At 39.9% G+C, this 20,671-nt stretch overlaps 1 protein-coding gene across 3 annotated transcripts in view; it reads left to right on the top strand.

Moving 5' to 3' along the window:
• The window catches only part of LOC132345761 (protein diaphanous homolog 1), a 57,527-nt gene that overhangs the window by 2,481 nt on the left and 34,375 nt on the right, over window positions 1-20,671 (top strand). For 2 of the 3 annotated variants that reach the window (XM_059888767.1, XM_059888769.1), the window contains exon 1: window positions 932-20,671. This exon is cut by the window's right edge and continues 17,388 nt beyond it. The exons of the other annotated variant lie outside the window; for it this stretch is intronic. The gene's annotated coding sequence lies outside the window, so the exon portion shown is untranslated. Of the gene's footprint in view, window positions 1-931 lie in introns of those variants that run through there. 3 annotated transcript variants of the gene reach the window in all.

Here is a 20,671-nt window from a genome sequence, read left to right as displayed (position 1 = left end):
TTACCTACCCACACCAACTCTGAAGACACAACAGTTTATATTATAGCCTTACAGCCAATATAGTGTGGGGAAGAGAGACTTGAGAATTTCTGGAGAATTTCGGCTATGGGCTCTCCAGACCTCCATCTACTTCGTTGGAGCAGGAGCAGAGCTTTGTGTCACTAGCCATGAAAGGGCATGGCCTTCCTATGTAGTTTTTGTTCTGGAGAAAATTCCCGTAGAACTTAATACCCTGTAACTGTCCCATTTTATGACTCTGGCCCATCGCCTTCGGAGCAACATGGAAGAATGCTCATGATAGAGTGTTACGTGGGAAAAAGCAGGAAACAGTCATATACAACCCTTATTGCAATTGTGTTTTATGGGGAAAAAAATGCAGAAATAAAAGTCTGAAAGGAAATATACCAGAATACTGTAATAGATTTTGTTAGGGTGCTGGGTTTTTTTCATTTCAACTTTTCTATACTATGGTCAACTTATTTTTATAATAGGAGACAAAAGGGTTAAAAAGGAAATTTGCTAGTGGCCAGGATGTGTGAAAATGAGGTTTCTAGAAGTATTTGGACCTAATAAATGAATCCTTGCAAAGACATTGGAGCTCTATCATCCAGTTCTGTGGAGTAGGTAACAGCATTTTTTACTTCATTCTCCCTGGTAATCCTAGCCTGCTTCTCTTTGAAAAGTCAGACTACAACTTTTAAATGACTGTTCTTTTGTGCACTCCCCTGGGTAAGGGAACCCCAGAACCCGAGTCAACAGAAGGGCATTGGTAGCCCCTCATCTGCAAGATGGGATGGCCATTCTCTCCCAATCCCACAGTGATTTCAGCTCTGTTTTAAAAGTTGTGATTTGTTTCTCTTGGATCTGTTAGATGAGAAGATTAGACACTCTTCTGTCTGCCTGTCTGTGTGTTTAAATTTCTTCTTTGCGAGAAAAACTGCTCAAATCCTTCCAAATCCCCCTTTTCCTATTTGGCTTGCTTTCCTCCTGCTCTGCTTGCATTTTTCTTTTCAGCCACGGGGTGTGCGCAGTTGAGCCATTTTGGCTCAGGTTCCACATTGTGAGGTCACAGACCAGGGATTGGAGGAGACTATCAGGTGACTTTCTGTAACTGATGACGGTCCTGTCCCCATCCCCACCCCTTCTCCCCCCTCTTCCCCACCCTATTCTGGCTTCCACCTTAGGAACAAAGAAAGGAAAAAAACAGCAGTGTGACGAAAACCAGCAGCTGCATCTGCAGATTCAGGCTGGGGGCTGGGTGTTTATTCCATCTGTTCTCTTTGTTATACTTTTACCCCGGTACTTCCCCTCCCAAAACCCAAAATAAAATGGAGGATATTTCTAGGATCCTTTGTTACAGAGAATGGCTTAGAAGTCTGCAGTTTACTCTGTATTTAGGTTGAGGGTGGTGGTAAGAGGGGGTGAGGCTGGGCAAAGACTAAAACTGCTCCCAGCACCTAGAAAAAGATGAAGCTATTTTATCTTCTCATTCCATCTTATCCCAGAATATGTATTTAATGTCAGATACTGTGACAGAGGCTTATCACCTATTCTTTCTGATTATTGAAACAATGCTGCCAAATAGGTATCATCTTCATTTTATAACTGACAGATATGCATATGTCCTTTGTTTACTGAGAGCTCATAGCAAGTAAATACCAAGCCAGGATTTTACCCCAGGTGTTTTGGGTTCTGAAATTTAGCATTACTGACAGGAGGGGCAAGAAGGCAGGAATGTCAGAAAAAGCTGAGGTGCCCACTCCTGGGTACCATCCTGGCCCTGTGCCAGTGCTCTTCACCTTTCATCGTGACCAGTGTCCTGATTTCTTTAACAAATGACTCTCAAGAGAGAAAAGGAGATGGAAGGTTAAAAGAGAGTATAAAAATATGTCAATCCCTTATTTAGGTCCTGATTCATTTTTTTAAGAAAGGAGAAGTTTTTATTCCTAGTACCTTAATTTGATGCCTTTTCTCCTGCCCTCTCGCCCTCCTGTTCCCTTGCATAAACCTGTCCTACCCTTTTGCTGACTTGCTTGGGACAGTGCCCATCCTTCGAGCCCCTATCCACCCACATTTCTGAAGCTGCTCTGGTTGTTAGCACTCCCTTACTGAGTCACTGTCCTGGGTGTGCTGGGAAAGTATCTGTGAGAAGCTCAATGACTGTATTATTGTCTGAATGAGCAGATTGCTTGTAAAGTGCCCAGATTCTGAACACTGCTTTTCTGCCACCCTTTCATACTTCTTTGTGCCCCCTTCTTGCTAACTCTCAGCACTAGGTTCTTACAGATTTGGAATTCTATCTGGCCTCGTTCTTGACCTTCAGGTTTATCCATTTCTGCAAGTTTGCTTCATTCTTCTTTACAGCTTGCACATCTGTGACTATCCATTTCTGTGTGATTTAGCAGATGGGTATTTGTTTTGGCTAAGAGGTCAGTGATAGAAATTTGGTTACCTTTGGGCAGGGATAAACAGCTGTTCGACTGGCATGCTGTTTATCTGTCTCCCCACTATCCTCCCCACAGTGGTGTATACCTCTGAGTGACTTTGAGGGTGCTCAATTTCCCTCATATCACAGTGAAGGGGAATGTAAAGTAGAAATCCTGCCCACGGGCACCTTACATTAGCACATGATAGGCTTCTCTTGCTCTGTCCTCTTCCCAGAATCAAAGAGTTCTTGTAGAGCTTTGGAGACATAGTTTGTTGTATGCCAGGTAGACTTGGTGATGCCATAGCTGTGTTATCCTCACAGAAAGCCTGTTATTGTTTCCTAGAGATCTAACACAGTATTCTAATCTTTCAGATATGCTGAAGAGACCTACGCCTCTTCTATAAAGACCCAATTTTTTTTTTTTCGAGAGAACTGCAGTGGTACCAGAGTCCATTTTTTTAAAAAACTTCCTATTATGAGTCTGTGCTCATGTGTGTTGTATGTATTGCTGTTATCTCACTTTATGGACATTGGATAAACTCACATGTTTGTGCTGCCTCATTTAAGTAGTGAAAACCATTGGTGCCTTGGCTCCATGGATTTCTCAACATACTTCTGCTTTCCCCATCTTTCTCATGTGCTGTCCTTTAGTCATAAAGTATTCAGTTTACTCAAAGGAGCTGTAGCATAAGATTATGGAGGGTGTTCCCCATAGAATAGGGACAGATGCCTCAGGCTTCATCCTGGGCAGAGCATGTAGTGTGTGGTCCTGAGTCAGTGAGTGAGAATTAAGGATAGGTGGAGTTGTTTTATACATCAGCCTGAATCTTTCATCCCTTCAGGTGTAACTGGCTTTAGAGCCAGTCTTGTGTTCTCAGCAGTATTTCCCCCAAATCCTTTTTCCTACCCCGCTTAGTCACTCCCACCTGCGACTCTTGGGAACTTAGTTGCCAGGATGTCAGGCAACTCACCACTCCTCCGTTTCCTGTTTGTGGTCTTCATTGAGAGAAGTCCACAGCAGGAATTCCTGGGGAAGTGATGGCTATAGTTGGACTCCGGGGGCCATTAGCTCATCCTGAAGTTGGGGAATACTGCATGGAGATGGACCTCCCTTCCATTCTGAGGGCTCTTAGGAACCATTACTAATCATAACCAAATAACAACTGGGACTTGGGCTGCTGACCTTGTGACTTGACTCTGCTCTGTCTTTAGAAACTGAGAATTATTTTCCCTTCTTAGCCTCAATTTCTACTCTCCAAAAGTTAGAATTCAATATAGATATCAAGATTCATGACAAAATTAGCTTGGACTCTGTAGGATTGATTGTTTTGACATATGCAAAAATAGTGATAAAAGAAAAATAGGGTCCCTGAATTGGACAGCAGGGGGTGCCCTTTCCCTTCGCTTTATTGCCTGGCACTCCCTGCTGCATTCAGCCATTTTAGACAGATTGTTTTTGCTCCCAGCTAACTCCATTTTGTGTTTGTGACGCAGAAAAAAAAAAGAATTCTGCAAGGGAGGAGCCTGGCTGGGGGAGGGAGGGAGCAGGCTGAGGCAGGGCTTCGGATCTTTACTCAGCACTTGCTCATCAGAGACTTACCTTGCTGCAGGCTGCCTGCATGCTGAGCAATAGATGCTCAAGTCCCTGCCAGCTGAGCAAAGAACAGTGATGCCTGGCTGCTGGACACCAACTAGCCGTGGCAGGGTGCTGGCTTTGAGATGGCAGGCAGTACATCCCCTTTGGCTTATCAAGAATCTTAAACCTGGGTTTCAGTGGTTTTACTGCAGAGATGTTTAGGCTGGGTATCCTCAATTAAAGAATCAGCTAAGAAGAAAAGATACCCTTTTCGCTCACTTGTCTGAGGAGAATCAGATTCTCTGGTGACTCTAGAGAAACAGTGTGACTTAAAAAAAACACTTTTATTTTTGAAAATGTAACCCCTCTCCCCACACATGTTTGATACATATGTACACATGTGTGTACACACACACATATATGAAGAGAATAGTATGAATACCTGTCTCCATCACCCAGTTTGAAAACTTAACTCATGGCTAGTCTTGTTTCATGTACCTGCATCAGCCTCCTCCTCACCACTCCAGTTATTCTAAAGCATATTCTCATTAGTCATATCATTTAATATCCTTAGTTGAGAATGTGTATCAAAAAATAAGAACTTTTTAAGAAAGAGAATCATATTTCCACATCTGAAAAATTCTTTAATTAATCAACACATATCCACTCAGTGTTGTTAAAGTAGTATTTTAAGTTCATTTGAATTAGAGCCAGACAAAATCTACATTGCAATTTGTTGGTGTCTCTAGGTTTCCTCTCTAGCTGGCTTTGTCTGTTTTCTCATCTTGCAGTGTGTGTATGGACTTCATTTCTTAAGGAGTGAGGGAGGCTCTCTCAGATTGGGACTGAGGAGGTTCAGAGCCGAACGTGTCTTCCTCACACAGCAGAGCCTCCCATCGTTTGGATTTCCCCAGAGGTGCTGGCAGAGGAAGTGAAGGCGCAGTGCTCTGCAGCCCGCAGAGGGAGAGGGGCGGAGGCTTTTACTAGGACAGTGGCTTGTGACTCCTGACATGATAGTCTGTTACCTACCCAAAGTCTTCAGAGAAGTTCACAGGTTGCTCTCAACAGAGAACATGGTTGAAGTGGACCATGCTCTTTCTGGGGAATTAAAGGAGAGGTTTTAAGCTTTGGGACACCAAATTTACCTGCTCTGTAATAGCTGCATCCCACGGTGATCCCAGATCACTTTTATCTCCCAGACACTTCTTTTCTACTTCATTGTAGCCTTTCTCCCTGATCAGACTTAATTAGTTAGGAATACTTCATAGACTGCTCTACAGAAAGAAAAAAATACTGTTGTGTAGGGGATGGGCATGTGTGAAAATTCTTCTGCAGCTTCAGGATTATAGCATCCCTATGACCTTGTCAGAGATAACCCCAGAGGCGGGCCTAGATGCAGATGATGAGATGAAATCTCTTGACTCCTGATGCTCTTTTTCCCCTTTGGAAATGGGTCAGTGACTCTGACTTTCAGCAGCCACAGCAGGCAGTCTGTTCCCTTGCTTTGGGCAAGAGCACAGGTTACAGAAGGGACGTTTTAGGAGCTGACTTCTTGGCAGGGCTGGCAGAGCACTCAAAAAGTCTGGTCCTTGGAGACTAGGTTGGCTGAGCGCCTGGTTTGGAAGCTGTAGTACCCATTAGCCAAAGTGCTAAGAATCTTCTAGAGGTCAAGTTTGCAGCAGCTAGACCCTGGCACTAACACGCTTTCTCCTGGAGTCTCCTGAGTGATAAAGGGTGTCTCTTCTGCTGTTGTCAGCAGAGAAGCACATCCATTTGCAAATAAGATTCTCTTCCTTCCCTCTCTGCTGAAGTGCTGTCTGTATCCATTTCTGTGTTTGTCCCACATGAATTTTACACAATTCTCTAGATTGAAATTAGCTTTTGATGTCATTTTTCGTTTGAGACATGAGGACTTTGTTCTAGGTTTCCCATCCTTGATGTGGCAAAAATAGGGGCTGGAGTGATTGAGAAGGTTGTACGATACTGTCATGCTTGTATCCTGAATTAATGCATCATTCCTATAACAGTGCTGAGACGGCAACTAATTGGAGTATTCTATGGGTTTTACATTTTGACTGTATCTTTCCTGTTGGTTGTCAGTGGATCTCTACCTCTCTCAGGGCCAGCTATCCAAGGATGTGAAAATGTTATAGGTGGTGTCCGGACCCATGCTTATCTAGCATTTTTCACAGTTCCCTGGTGGATGACAGTTTTAAACATTTAGACATTTACATTGTCTCAGTACATTAACAAATGGAGCCATTTAAATTTGTCTACATTCCTCTGTAGTCTTTGCTTACACTGTATATATATGTTTATATTGTTGTAATCAGAAGTGTGTGTGTCTGTCTTTTGCTCTAGGTTGAAGTGTATAGATCATATATGTATGGTTTGATGAATTTTCACGAAATTAAAAATGAAATTTTAATCTGTGTAATTGACACCCAGTCAAGAAACAGAATGTTACTAAGACTTGGGAAACTCATCTTACCCATTTCCAGCTACAAATGATATCTTACTCCTCCCTCCTTGACTCAGAGTAACCACCGCCCTGACTCCTCACAGCATAGATGCCTTTTAGGTGGCTCTTGTTAGTCACAACCTATTTAGTAATGTTTTTAGTGTTTGCTCATTCTTACAGTACACATTAATAAGTGCCTTCAGAATTGCTAAGTCATAACACTTTGAAGCACGTGTATAACCAGAGTTCAGTATTTGGTTACATCAAGCCTATTTGATTCTTTTTATTAGGTAATTCTCAAATTCATCTTATTTCTGTCTCCATCCCTACTATAACCTTGGGTCATACTTTATTTCTTACCTGAATATTAAACCCCTCTTTTTAAAAAAAATTTTATCGGTCTCATGGACAATCTTCTGTATTGTATAGTAATACCTATTTAAATACTGTGCTTTTGCCTCTGTTTTTTAGTAAATTGAAGATTTTTATCTGTTGCCTCCCTATTAGGAAAATGAAAATTTAATAGTTATATTACTACCCTTTCCTCTCCACCAACTTATCATTATCTAATTTTTAGATGATCTTTTCATATTTTAATTTTTTATTAAGTATAAAAAAATATAGAAAGCTACATAAAACAGATGTGTAACTTAATGAATTATTATAATGTCAATACCCTTGAAATGCCACATGTCAGGAGATAGGAACTTTACAGGAAACTCCTAGGAAAATTCATGTACCTCTTCCCTCTAAAATAGAAACCATAATCCCAATAAAATGTGTGGTCTCTAACTTTTTTTTTTTTTTTTTAAGTTTTATCACCCAAGTTTATATTCCTAAACACTGTATCTTAGTTTTACCCATTTTTTTTTAATATCTTCATCTCTTAAATCTTATTGGGTTTTCCTCTTTCTCTTCTTTCCCCCTTGAAATTCATTCATTGTAAAAAAACTATCATTTGTCCTGTAGTGTTTACCATAATAGCAGCTTTGCAATTGTATTCCCATAGTATAGTGTATAGTTTCTGTACCCTGTATTTGCTGTAAATTAGCAGTTGGATCCAGAAGCTTAGTCAGAACCAACTCCATTTGTTTGTTTTTCACCAAAACTTCTTTGTAATAGGTGTTTGATCATGGTTTGATCCCTGGGTTGGGAAGATCCCCTGGAGAAGGAAATGGCTACCCACTCCAGTATTCTCGCCTGGAAAATCCCATGGCCAGAGGAGCCTGGGTTGAGATCCTCTTCAGAAGGCACGCAATCTGTGGCTCTCCCTTTTGTGATGTTAATGGCTGCTGATTGTTAGTACATAGATCTGTTTGTTCATTAGGATTGCAAAACAGTGCTGTTCCAATACAAAAGAAATTATTTGTATAGCCTAGATATTGGTCCTTTGTCACAAACATCTTCTCTGACTTTGTGGCTTTTCTCTTTTTTTTTGAACAGTGTCTTAATGAAAGTTCTTTATATGAAGTGCTTAGATTTACCAGTCTTTTCCTTTATGAGTAATGTGTGCTGTGTCTTGTTTAAGAAATCCTTTAGTCATCAAGATAATTAATCCTATAGTTTTTCCTTTCACATTGAGGTTTTTAATTGATTTGTGTTTGATTTATTTGCATATGGGTACAATTTCTTTTTTTATATGGACCCTTAGCTCCACTCCCATTAATTGGGATATCTGACATGCTCAGTTAGTTCAGTTCAGTTCAGTTGCTCAGTCGTGTCCAACTCTTTGCGACCCCATGAATCACAGCACGCCAGGCCTCCCTGTCCATCACCAACTCCTGAGTTCACCCAAACTCATGTGCATCGAGTTGGTGATGCCATCCAGCCATCTCATCCTCTGTCGTCCCCTTCTCCCCCTGCCCCCAATTCCCTCCCAGCATCAGGGTCTTTTCCAGTGAGTCAACTCTTCGCATGAGGTGGCCAAAGTATTGGAGTTTCAGCCTCAGCATCAGTCCTTCCGATGAACACCCAGGACTGATCTCCTTTGGACATACTCTGTGTTATATATCAAGTGCCTTTTATGCCTAGGTCTGTTTTCTGAACTGTGCTCTCCTTCTGGTTGATCATTTTGTCTATTCCAATGCCAGTACCATACAATCTTGATTATTATGCTTCTATAAAGTGTATTAGTAATCTCCTATCTTTTGCTGCTTTTCCAAGAATGTACAAGCTCTTTTTTAGAATCACCTTGTCAGCTTAAAAAAAGAAACCTGTTGAGATTTTTATTCTACTGACTATATAAATCAATCTAGGAAGAATTGACATCTTGTTATCAAGTCTTTTAATCTGTGAATCTTAAAGTCTACATTCACTTGTCATTTTAAATGTTTTTCAGTAAAGCTGTATTGTTTCTGTATAGAGGTCTTACACAACTTTTATTAAATTTATTCCTAATAAATTTAATATTAGGAAAATATTAGGGAAAAAACTTCATATTTTTATTTGGTATTTAAAATTTCTTTATCTGTAGATTTTTTTGGAGCTTCCCTGGTAGCTCAGGCAGTAAAGAATCTGCCTGCAATGCAGGAGACCATGGTTTGATCCCTGGGTTGGGAAGATCCCCTGGAGAAGGAAATGGCTACCCACTCCAGTATTCTCGCCTGGAAAATCCCATGGCCAGAGGAGCCTGGGACAGAGGCTACAGTTCATGGGGGTCACCAAGAGTTGGACACAACTTAGCAACTAAATAACAACAAAATCATTATCTTAAGATGAGAGTGTTATTTCTTCCTTTCTAATTCTTAAGATTGTTTTTTCTTGCCTTACTGCACTGAATCAGACCACGCACCAGACACCTCAGTGTTTTTGAATGAAGTGATAGATAACGTTGAATATTCTTGTCTTACTCCTTATCTCAAAGACAAAGTTTTCAACATTTTACCTTTAAGCATGGTTTTTGCTTTCAACTTTCAGTAAATACTCTGTCATATTGAGGAAATTATCTTGTATTCCTAGTTTGCTGAGCATATTTATCATGAATGGGTATTGAATTTGATCAAATGCTTTTCTATGCTGTTAGGATTATCACATAATTTTCTCTTTCAGTGTGTAATTGTGGTGAAGCATAATAATTGGTTTCAGTTAACACTAATCTTGCATTCCTAAAATAAATCTAATTTGGGCATTATTTATTATCCTTTTTATTTTATATTGCTTAGTTCAGTTTGCTGGTATTTTACAAATTTTGTGCCTAGGTTTATGAGTAAAAGTAACCTATGATTTTTTGTTCTTTCACATTTTGCTATTAAAGATTATGCTAACCTCATAGTGTGAGTTGAGGAATACTTCCTTTTTCTAAACTGTGGAAGAATTTTTGCATAAGATTAGGGGAATTATTTATTCCTTGACTGTTTGAAATAATCAGCTGGCAAAGTCATCTAGTCTCCTAGGAAATGTTGACTACCAATTTAATATTGTTCATAGTTACAAGGACTGATCAGGTTTTCTCTTGTTGAGTCAGTTTTGGTAAGTTATGTTTTTCTAGAAATTTGTCCATTTCATCTCAATTCTCACATACATTTTGTATGAAATTATTCATTATAATATGCAAAGCATATTTAATTCAGTTCTCTTTTTTTTGTTGTTGTTGTTGTTCCTGATGTTGAGTGCCTAATTGCTCTCTCTCATTTTTAAATGCTGATCAGTCTCACCAGAGATTTTTAAAATTTTCTTAAAAAAAACAAAGAACTACTGACTTTGTTAACCTCTGTGCTCATTAATTTCTGCTTTTACCTTTATTTTCTTTAAAAAGTTTTCTTTAGTGTTTATTTTACTGTTCTAATTTCTTGAAGTGGTTGGTTAAATCATTAGTTTTCAGTCTCTTTTTTTTCATATATATTGTTGTTGTTCAGTTGCTAAATCATGTCCATCTCTTTGCGAGCCCATGGACTGCAGCACGCCAGGCTTCACTATCTCCCGGAGCTTGCTCAAACTCATGTCCTTTGAGTCAGTGATGCCATCCAGCCATCTCATCCTCTGTCACACCCTTCTCCTCTTGCCCTCAATCTTTCCCAGCATCAGGGTGTTTTCCAAGGAGTTGGCTCTTCGCATCAGGTGGCCAAAGTATTGGAACTTCAGCTGCAGCACTAGTCCTTCCAATGGAATATTCGGGTTGATTTCCCTTAGGATTTACTGGTTTGATCTCTTTGGTGTCCAAGGGACTCTCAAGAATCTTTCCATCACCACAGTTCAAAAGCATCAGTTCTTTGGCGCTCAGCCTTCTTTATGGTCCAGCTCTCACATCCATACATAACTACTGGAAAAACAATAGCTTTAATTAGGGGGAACAAAAAGGAAGGTAATTGCTGAGGTAACTTCATCCCTTGAGGTAATTTATTTCTCACAGCATTACCTGTTGGACTGGCCCATATGCCTTGGTTGTCTGGTTGTTACTGTTGCAATGTCTGAAGGAGAGGAGTTGGAGCTTTTCCACATGCAGAGAGCCTTCCTCCCTTCCCAGCACACTTGATAGCATTGTCCATGGTGCCTAAAGTATACCACCTCGCTAATACAGAACATTAGGTGAAGCCTAATTGGGCTTCCCTCATAGCTCAGTTGATAAAGACTCCACTTGCAATGCAGGAGACCCTGGTTTGATTCGTGGGTCCAGAAGATCCGCTAGAAAAGGCATAGGCTACCCACTGTAGTATTCTTGGATTTTCCTTGTGGCTCAGCTGGTAAAGAATCTGCCTGCAATGCAAGAGACTTGGGTTCAATCCCTGGGTTGGGACGATCCCCTGGAGAAGGGAAAGGCTACGTACTCCAGTATTCTGGCCTGGAGAGTTCCATGGACTATATATATGTAGTCCATGGGGTCATAAAGAGTTGGGCACAACTGAGCAACTTTCACTTTGTTTCAACTAGTCAGTACTCTTGTGATTTAGTCTTAAAAATTTGTAAAGTTTTCCTTTATGACCGGGAATACTGTTAAATATAAACGTTCTATATTGACTTGAAATGAATGTATGTATTCTTCAGTTGCATCAAGTGTTCTGTGTATCTCCATTAGGTCCTGGTTGTTAATTGTGTTGCTTAAATTTTCTGTAGCTTTACTTTTGTTTGCTTGTTTTATTAGTTACTTAGAGAAATGGTTAAAACATCCCACTTTGTGAATGTAACGTTGTAATTCTGTTGGGTTTTGCTTTATATTTATCTTTTAATTTATCAACATATTTTCAGACTTACAGAAAAGTTGCTAGAATAAAACAAAAACCTTCTTGCATATTCCTAATGTTAACATTTTACCACATTTGCCTTATCTCTGTGTGTGTGTGTTGTCATTTTTTCCTGAAGCATACAGATTGGTTGTCTCTTTATCCTTCAGTGTGCATTTCCTAAAGGTAGATCCATAACCACATCAAAATTAGGAAATTAACATTAATGTAATAGTGTTTTTAAATCTGACCTTTAGATTTTGCCAATTGTCACGGTGACATCCTTTACAGAAAAAATTAATGGGTCATGTATTGCATTCAGTTGTCCTTTCAGTTCAGATCAGTTCAGTCGCTCAGTCGTGTCCGACTCGTTGCAACCCCATGAATTGCAGCACGCCAGGCCTCCCTATCCATCACCAACTCCCGGAGTTCACTCAAACTCACATCTATCGAGTCGGTGATGCCATCCAGCCATCTCATCCTCTGTCGTCCCCTTCTCCGCCTGCCCCCAATCCCTCCCGGCATCAGTCTTTTCCAATGAGTTGTCCTTTAGTCTTCTTTAATTGGGAATAATTTCTGTTGTGGTCACCTGCAAAGGCGTATGGACCCCTACTCATAATTTGGTTTGGATGTTAAGAATGATGACACTCCCCAAACATATCAAGAGGGTATGAAAAGGTTTATTAACAGATAATTGAGGTCTCTGAGAAGAGGAGGATAGTCCTCTCAAACATCTTTGAAATGGCTTGAAAGGCTAAGAGAAGGAGACTGGCCTGAGTTTTTATTCTACTTAGGGTAGGGCCAGGCTGAGAGTTCCTGCACAGGGTCCCTGAATAGTTTGAATTTCCACTGGTACCTGGGCACTGAGGCTTCCAGTTCTTGTGCCCAGATGTGGGACGCAAGGGGAAGTGGGAGAGGTAAGGCTTAAAAGCTGTTAACACTTAAACCAAAAATGGAGTCAGACTCCTTGTTGTAGTTCTCCATCTTTATTTTTTATAACTTTGCCCAGTTGGTTTGTAAAATGTCTCTCAATTTGGATTTGTCTAATGTATTCTCATGAATAAATTAAGACTATCCTTTTTCTATTGCTTTATATATCTTAATATATAAATATATATTGTTATTAGTTGCTTACAAATTCAAAATTCTTATATTTTCCTGACAAACTAAACCCTTACTATTCTAGTATGTCCTTGTTTATCTTCTTGATGCTTTGTGTTGCCTGGAAGACTGTGTTGTCTAATATTAATATACCTTCATCATCTATAATATCAGTCTCAAGTGGAGCATATAGTCTCTTTACATTTGACATAATTGTTGAAATATTTGGATTTAAATCTGTGTGTGTGTGTGTGTGTGTGTGTGTGTGTGTGTTAGTTGCTCAGTTGTGTCTGACTCTTTGCATCCCCACGGACTGTAGCCCGCCAGGCTTCTCTGTCCATGGAATTCTCCAGGCAAGAATACTGCAGTGGATTGCCATTTCCTTCTCCGGAGGAACTTTCCAGCTCAGGGATCGAACCCTGGTCTCCTACCTCGCAGGCAGATTCTTTACCGTTTAAGCTACAGGGATTTAAATCAACCATCTTATTTTGTGTTTTCTGTTAGTCCCATCTGTTCTATGTAATATGTTGATTTCATTCTGTTAAAAATATTTTCTAATTTCTTATCGGACTCCAGTTATTTGGATATTTATAGAATAGCCAAACAATTGGGAACTTTGTAGTTATCCTTTTACTGATTTCTAACCTAATACTAGTCTGATCAGAGAACATACTTCAAATGATTTGAAATTTCTGGGTTTGCTGAACATGTAGTTGTTGTCATTGTTCAGTCGCTCATTCGTGTCCAACTCTTTGTGACCCCATAGACTGCAGCACACCAGGCTTTCCTGTCCTTCACTATCTCTCAGAGTTTGCTCAAACTCAAATCCATTGAGTCAATGATGTTATCCAACCACCTCACCTCTGTCACCCTCCCTTTTCCTCTTGCCCTCTGTCTTTCCCAGCATCAGGGTCTTTTCCAGTGAATCATCTCTTCACATCAGGTAACCAAAGTATTGGAACTTCAGCTTCAGCATCAGTCCGTCCAGTGAATATTTAGGGTTGATTTCTTTTAGGATTGACTGGTTTGATGTCCTTGCTGTCCGAGGGACTCTCAAGAGTCTTCTCCAGCACCACAGTTCGAAAGCATCCATTCTTCGGCTCTCAGCCTTCTTTAGATCCAACTCTCACATCCTTACATGACTACTGGAAAAGCCGTAGCTTTGACTAGGCAGACCTTTGTTGGCAAAATGATGTCTCTGCTTTTTAATATGCTGTCTAGGTTTGCCATAGCTTTTCTTCCAAGGAGCAAGCATCTTTTAATTTAATGGCTGCAGTCACCATCTGCAGTGATTTTGCAGCTCACAAAAATAAAGTCTGTCATTGTTTCCATTTTTTCCCTCCATCTGTTTGCCATGATCTTAGTTTTTTTAATGTTGAGTTTTAAGCCAGCTTTTCACTCACCTCTTTCACCTTCATCAAGAGGCTCTTCAGTTCCTCTTTGTTTTCTTCTGTAAGGGTGGTATCATTTGCATATCTGAGGTTATTGATATTTCTCCCAGCAATCTTGATTCCAGCTTGAGCTTCATCCAGCCCAGATGTATATGAGTTAAGTGAGAGGTGACAATATACAGCTTTGACGTACTCCTTTCCCAATTTTGAGGCAGTTCATTGTTCCATGTCTAGTTCTAAACATTGCTTCTTGGCCTGAATACAGGTTTCTCAGGAGGCAGGTAAGGTGGTCTGGTATTCCCATCTCTTTAAGAATTTTCCACAGTTTGTTGTAATCCATATAGTCAAAGGCTTTAGCATAGTCAGTGAAGCAGAAGTACATGTTTTTCTGAAATTCCCTTGCTTTTTTCTGTGATCCCAACAAATGTTGACAGTTTTACCTCTGGTTCCTCTGCCTTTTCTAAACCCAGCTTGTATATCTGGAAGTTCTCAGTTCACTTACTGTTAAAGCCTAACTTGAAATATTTTGAGCATTACATTGCTAGCATGTGAAATGAGCAAGATTGTGCGGTAGTTTGAACATTCTTTGGCATTGCCTTTCTTTGGGATTGGAATGAAAACTGAACTTTTCCAGTCCTGTGCCCACTGCTGAGTTTTCCAAATTTGCTGGCATATTGACTGCAGCACTTTGATAGCATTATCTTTTAGGATTTGAAACAACTCAACTGAAATTCCATCACCTCCACTAGCTTTGTTGATAGTAATGCTTCCTAAGGCCCACTTGACTTCCCATTCCAGGCTCTAGGTGAGTGATCACACCCTCATGGTTATCCAGGTCATTAAGACCTTTTTGGTTCTTTTGTGAATTCTTGCCACCTCTTTTTAACATCTTCTGCTTCTGTTAGGACCACACCATTTCTGTCCTTTACTGCACCAATCTTTGCATGAAATGTTCCTTTGGTATCTCTCATTTTCTTGAAGAGATCTCTAGTCTTTCTCATTCCGTTGTTTTCCTCTTTGCGCTGTTCACTCAAGAAGGCTTTCCTATCTTTCCCCTTGCTGTTCTTTGGAACTCTGCATTCAAATGGGTATATCTTTCCTTTTCTCCTTTGCCTTTTGCTTCTCTTCTTTTCTCAGCTATTTGTAAGGCCTCCTCAGACAACTATTCTGCCATTTTGCATTTCTTTTTCTTGGAGATGGTCTTGATCACTGCCTCCTGTACAGTGTCAGGAACCTCTGCCCATAGTTCTTCAGGCACTCTGTCTATCAGATCAAATCACTTGAATCTATTTGTCACTTCCATTGTATAATCATAGGGGATTTTCTTTAGGTCGAACCCGAATGGTCTAGTGGTTTTCCCTACTGTCTTCAATTTGAGCCTGAATTTCGCAATAAGGATTCATGATCTGAGACACGGTCAGCTGCCAATCTTGTTTTAGCTGACTGTATAGAGCTTCTCCATCTTTGGCTATAAAGAATATTATCAGTTTGATTTCTGTATTGACCATCTGGTGATGTCCATGTGTAGAGTTGCTTCTTGTGTTGTTGGAAGAGGGCGTTTGCTATGACCAGTACGTTCTCTTGGCAAAACTCTGTTAGCCTTTGCCCTGCTTCATTTTGTACTAGAAGACTAAATTTGCCTGTTAATCCAGGTATCTCTTGACTTCCTACTTTTGCATTCCAGTCCCCTATGATGAAAAGGACATTCTTTTTTGGGTGTTATTTCTAGAAAGTCTTGTAGGTCTTCATAGAACCATTCAACTTCAGCTTCTTCAGCATTACTGGTAGGGGCATAGACTTGGATTACTGTGATACTGAATGGTTTGCCTTGGAAACAAACGGAGATCCTTCTGTTGTTTCTGAGATTGAACCCAAGTACTGCATTTCGGATACTCTTGTTGACTATGAGGACTACTCCATTTCTTCTGATGGATTCCTGCCCACAGTAGTAGATATAATGGTCATCTGAATTAAATTCTCTCATTCCAGTCCATTTTAGTTTGCTGATTCCTAGAATGTCGACGTTCACACTTGCCATCTCCTGTTTGACCACTTCCAATATTCATGGACCTAACATTCCAGGTTCCTATGCAATATTGTTCTTTATAGCATCGGACTTTACTTCCATCTCCAGTCACATCCACAATTGGGCGTTGTTTTTGCTTTGGCTCCGTCTCTTCATTCTTTCTGGAGTTATTTCTCCACTCTTCCCTAGTAGCATTTGGGCACCTACTGACCTGGGGAGTTCATCTTTCAGTGTCATATTTTCTTGAGCAAGATTAGTTGTTTTGTTGCACAGTTGTTATCTCTGGGCTTAAAATGACCTCTTATGTGACTAAGATGAAGGAATGTAGAAAAAAATGTTTGTCCTTTTCTCCTCCTTGAGAGTCCCAAACCCCTTTCTCCTCCTCGAGGGCCTCAGACCCCTTTCTCCTTGAGGGCCCTGCACTCCTTATCATGCTACCTAAGAATTAGCTCTCTCAGTTTCATTAAGTTACACAAAACTGTGATCCATGTGATCATTTGGTTATCTTTCTGTGGTTGTGGTTTTCATTCTGTCTGTCCTCGGATGAAGTTAAGAGCTTTGTGTAAGCTTCCTGATGGAAGGGACTGGCTGTGGGGAAAACTGGGTCTTGCTCTGGTGATCAGGGTCATAGTCAGTATACCTTTAATTCAGTTTTCTGCTGATGGGTGGGGCTGTGTTCTCTCCCTGTAGTTTGGCCTAAGGACAAACTGTGGTAAGGGTAATGGCAACTTCCTCCGAAGGGACTTAGGCCTAGGACTGTTGTATTCAGTGCCCCTGACCCCACTGCAGCCCACTGTTGACCCACGCCTCTGCTGGAGACTCCCAAAGGCTCACAGGCAAGTCTGGCTCAGTCTCTTGTGGGGTCACTGCTCCTTTCTCCTGGGTCCTGGTGTGCATCAGGTTTTGTTTGTGCCCTCCAAGAGTCTTGTTTCCCCTGTCCTGTGGAAGTTCTGTAGTTAAATCCCACTGACCTTCAAAGTCAGATTCCCTGGGGATTCTCAGTCCCTTTCCTGGATCCAGGAAGTCCAGGATCCAGGTTGGAAAGTCAATTTGGGGCCTAGAACTTTTGCAACAGTGCAAGAACTCTTTCCCATCGGCTCTGTAGTGGGGCTAATGAGGACCGCCTCCAGAAGACTTGTGCCACAGGCCGCACCTCCCAGGTCTGCTGCTGCCAGAGTCTCTGTCCCCGCCACAGGCTACTGCTGACCCATGCCTCCGCAGGAGCTTCTCAAACACTCACAGGCAGGTCTGGCTCAGTCTCTTGTGGGGATCGCTGCTCCTTTCCCTGGGTCCTGGTGCACACAAGTTTTTGTTTGTGCCCTCTAAGTGTCTCTGGAGGGTATTAGGATTGATTTTAAACATGATTGTGCCCCCTCCTACACTCTTGTTTTGGTTTCTCCTTTGTTCTTGGATGTGGGGTATCTCTTTTTGGTGGGTTCCAACATTCTCCTGTTGATGGTTGTTTAGCAGCATGTGGTAAATGTTGGTAATTTTGGTAAATGTTCTATATGCACATGAAAAGTGAAAGTGAAGTGAAGTCGCTCAGTCGTGTCTGACTCTTAGCGACCCCATGGACTGCAGCCTACCAGGCTCCTCTGTCCATGGGATTTTCCAGGCAAGAGTACTGGAGTGGGGTGCCATTGCCTTCTCCATATGCATATGAAAAAAAGGTGTAATTTGTCATTGTTGGGTGCATTGTTCTAATATAGCAACTAGCTCAAGTTTGTTAGATGTGTTCAGATTTTCCAAATCCCTTCCAAGTTTTTGTCTGCTTGTTTCATTAGTTACTATACAAAGGGTATTAATTCTTCTGCTGCAGTTATGAATTTACCCTTTTCTTCTTTTAGTTCAATTTTTACTTTATATATTTTGAAACTAAATTATTAGATGTATTTAGATTTAGAACTATTATATTTTCCTTGTGGATTGACCCTTTATCACTATGAAATAAGCAGCATTCAAGGCAGTAGAATTATTAGAGACAAAATTTTCATCGGATACTAGGTACATAAGCTTTCTTTTGGTTAGTATATTTTCTTCCACTGTTTTGTCCTAAGACTTCTGTGTCTTTACTTAAAGTATGTCCCTTGACAGTATATACTTCGTGTGTGTTTCATAAATCCAGTCTGATGACATTAGTCTTTTCATTGCAAAGTATTTAATTCACTTGAATTGATATATACCAAATTGCTATTTGTTTCTGTTTGATTTTTCCAGTTTGCCTCCTTTTTTTCTGTTCTTATTGATTCATTTAAAACTTTTTTATTTCACATTTCCCTTATTCTTATTTATACATTTTTTATTATCCTTTTAGTGTGTACCTTAGAAATTACAACATGCATGCTTAACTTACTACAACCTAATATAAATTAGAACTTTTACCACATTCCAAGTAACGTTGGAACTTTATAATACTTTAAACACACATTTTTTGAATTATGCATGTCTTGCATTTTAATTTTTTTTTTTTAACTTTACAATATTGTATTGGTTTTGCCATATATCGAAATGAATCAGCCACAGGTATACATGTGTTCCCCATCCTGAACCCTCCTCCCTCCTCCCTCCCCATACCATCCCTCTGGGTCGTCCCAGTGCACCAGCCCCAAGCATCCAGTATTGTGCATCGAACCTGGACTGGCGACTCGTTTCATATATGATATTATACGTGTTTCAATGCCATTCTCCCAAATCATCCCACCCTCTCCCTCTCCCACAGAGTCCAAAAGACTGTTCTATACATCAGTGTCTCTTTTGCTGTCTCGTATACAGGGTTATTGTTACCATCTTTTTAAATTCCATATATATGCGTTAGTATACTGTATTGGTGTTTTTCTTTCTGGCTTACTTCACTCTGTATAATAGGCTCCAGTTTCATCCACCTCATTAGAACTGATTCAAATGTATTGTTTTTAATGGCTGAGTAATACTCCATTGTGTATATGTACCATAGCTTTCTTATCCATTCATCTGCTGATGGATATCTAGGTTGCTTCCATGTCCTGGCTATTATAAACTGTGCTGTGATGAACATTGGAGTACACATGTCTCTTTAAATTCTGGTTTCCTCAGTGTGTATGCCCAGCAGTGGGATTGCTGGGTCATAAGGCAGTTCTATTTCCAGTTTTTTAAGGAATCTCCACACTGTTCTCCATAGTGGCTGTACTAGTTTGCATTCCCACCAACAGTGTAAGAGGGTTCCCTTTCCTCCACACCCTCTCCATCATTTATTGCTTGGAGATTTTTGGATCACAGCCATTCTGACTGGCGTGAAATGGTACCTCATAGTGGTTTTGATTTGCATTTCTCTGATAATGAGTGATGTTGAGCATCTTTTCATGTGTTTGTTAGTCATCTGTGTGTCTTCTTTGAAGAAATGTCTATTTAGTTCTTTGGCCCATTTTTTGATTGGGTCATTTATTTTTCTGGAATTGAGCTGTAGGAGTTGCTTATATATTTTTGAGATTAGTTGTTTGTCCGTTGCTTCATTTGCTATTATTTTCTCCCATTTCTGAAGGCTGCCTTTTCACTTTGCTTATAGTTTCCTTTGTTGTGCAGAAGCTCATTTTAATTCTTTAAAAAATATTTTAAACATTATTTTGTAAACCCTACAAACATTTACTATTATTTTATCATATCAGTATTCACTTAAAAACGCCTTTGTAGTGTTTTTCCTTCCTACCTACATTTCTGTATTTCCTTTTGGGAATACTTTTTTTTTCTGCTTGAATAAATGCATGTCCCTTTTATTATTTATTTTAGTCTAGTGGTAATGAAGTCTCTGTTTTTATATGGATATATCTTTATTTCACTTGTATTTTTGAAGGATATTTTTTGTTTTTCCTTAAAAAGAAAACGCACACACACAAAACAGCCCTCCACTGTCTGTTTTTTTGTTCTTTTGAGGATAACATGTTCTACCTCCTGCTACTTTGGGAGACTTTTTTTTTTCTGGCTTTTAGAAGTTTTACTGTGATGTGCCATCATGTGGTTTTCTTTGTATTTATACTTGGGATTCTCCAAGCTTTTGGTTCTGTGTATTGCAGTCTTTCATCACTTTTAGAAAATTAGCAGCAATTTTCTCTTCAAATATTGCTTCTGTCTAGTTGTTCTTGTCCTTTAATTATTGGCATTTTACTTTGCTTTCAGATTTGGTGCCAATAGTATCATATTTAACATTCCATTTTATGTGTATGTGTCATGGGGCTTGTTTCTTTTGGTTTTATTATTTTTAATATTTTACTTTCTCTGCGTACCTATCTAAGGCATCTGTTTAAGACTGAAACTGTGGGACTCTTCCTATGCTCCAAGTCATGTTTCTCCCCTTTCTCTAGCCTCTAGGTTTTTTAAAAAAACTTTTTATTTTATATTGGCGTATAACTGATTAACAATGTTATTATAGTTTCAGGTAGACAGCAAAGAGACTCAGCCGTACATATACATGTATCCATTCTCCCTCAAACTCCCTCTCCAGCCTCCAGCTTTATTCGGGTGTATTTAATATCCAAAAAATTGCACTTAATTAATGTATA

The sequence above is a fragment of the Bos taurus genome, chromosome 7 (assembly GCF_002263795.3).
Source record: "Bos taurus isolate L1 Dominette 01449 registration number 42190680 breed Hereford chromosome 7, ARS-UCD2.0, whole genome shotgun sequence".
Lineage (NCBI taxonomy): Eukaryota > Metazoa > Chordata > Mammalia > Artiodactyla > Bovidae > Bos > Bos taurus.
This window is presented reverse-complemented; position numbering and strand designations above follow the sequence as displayed.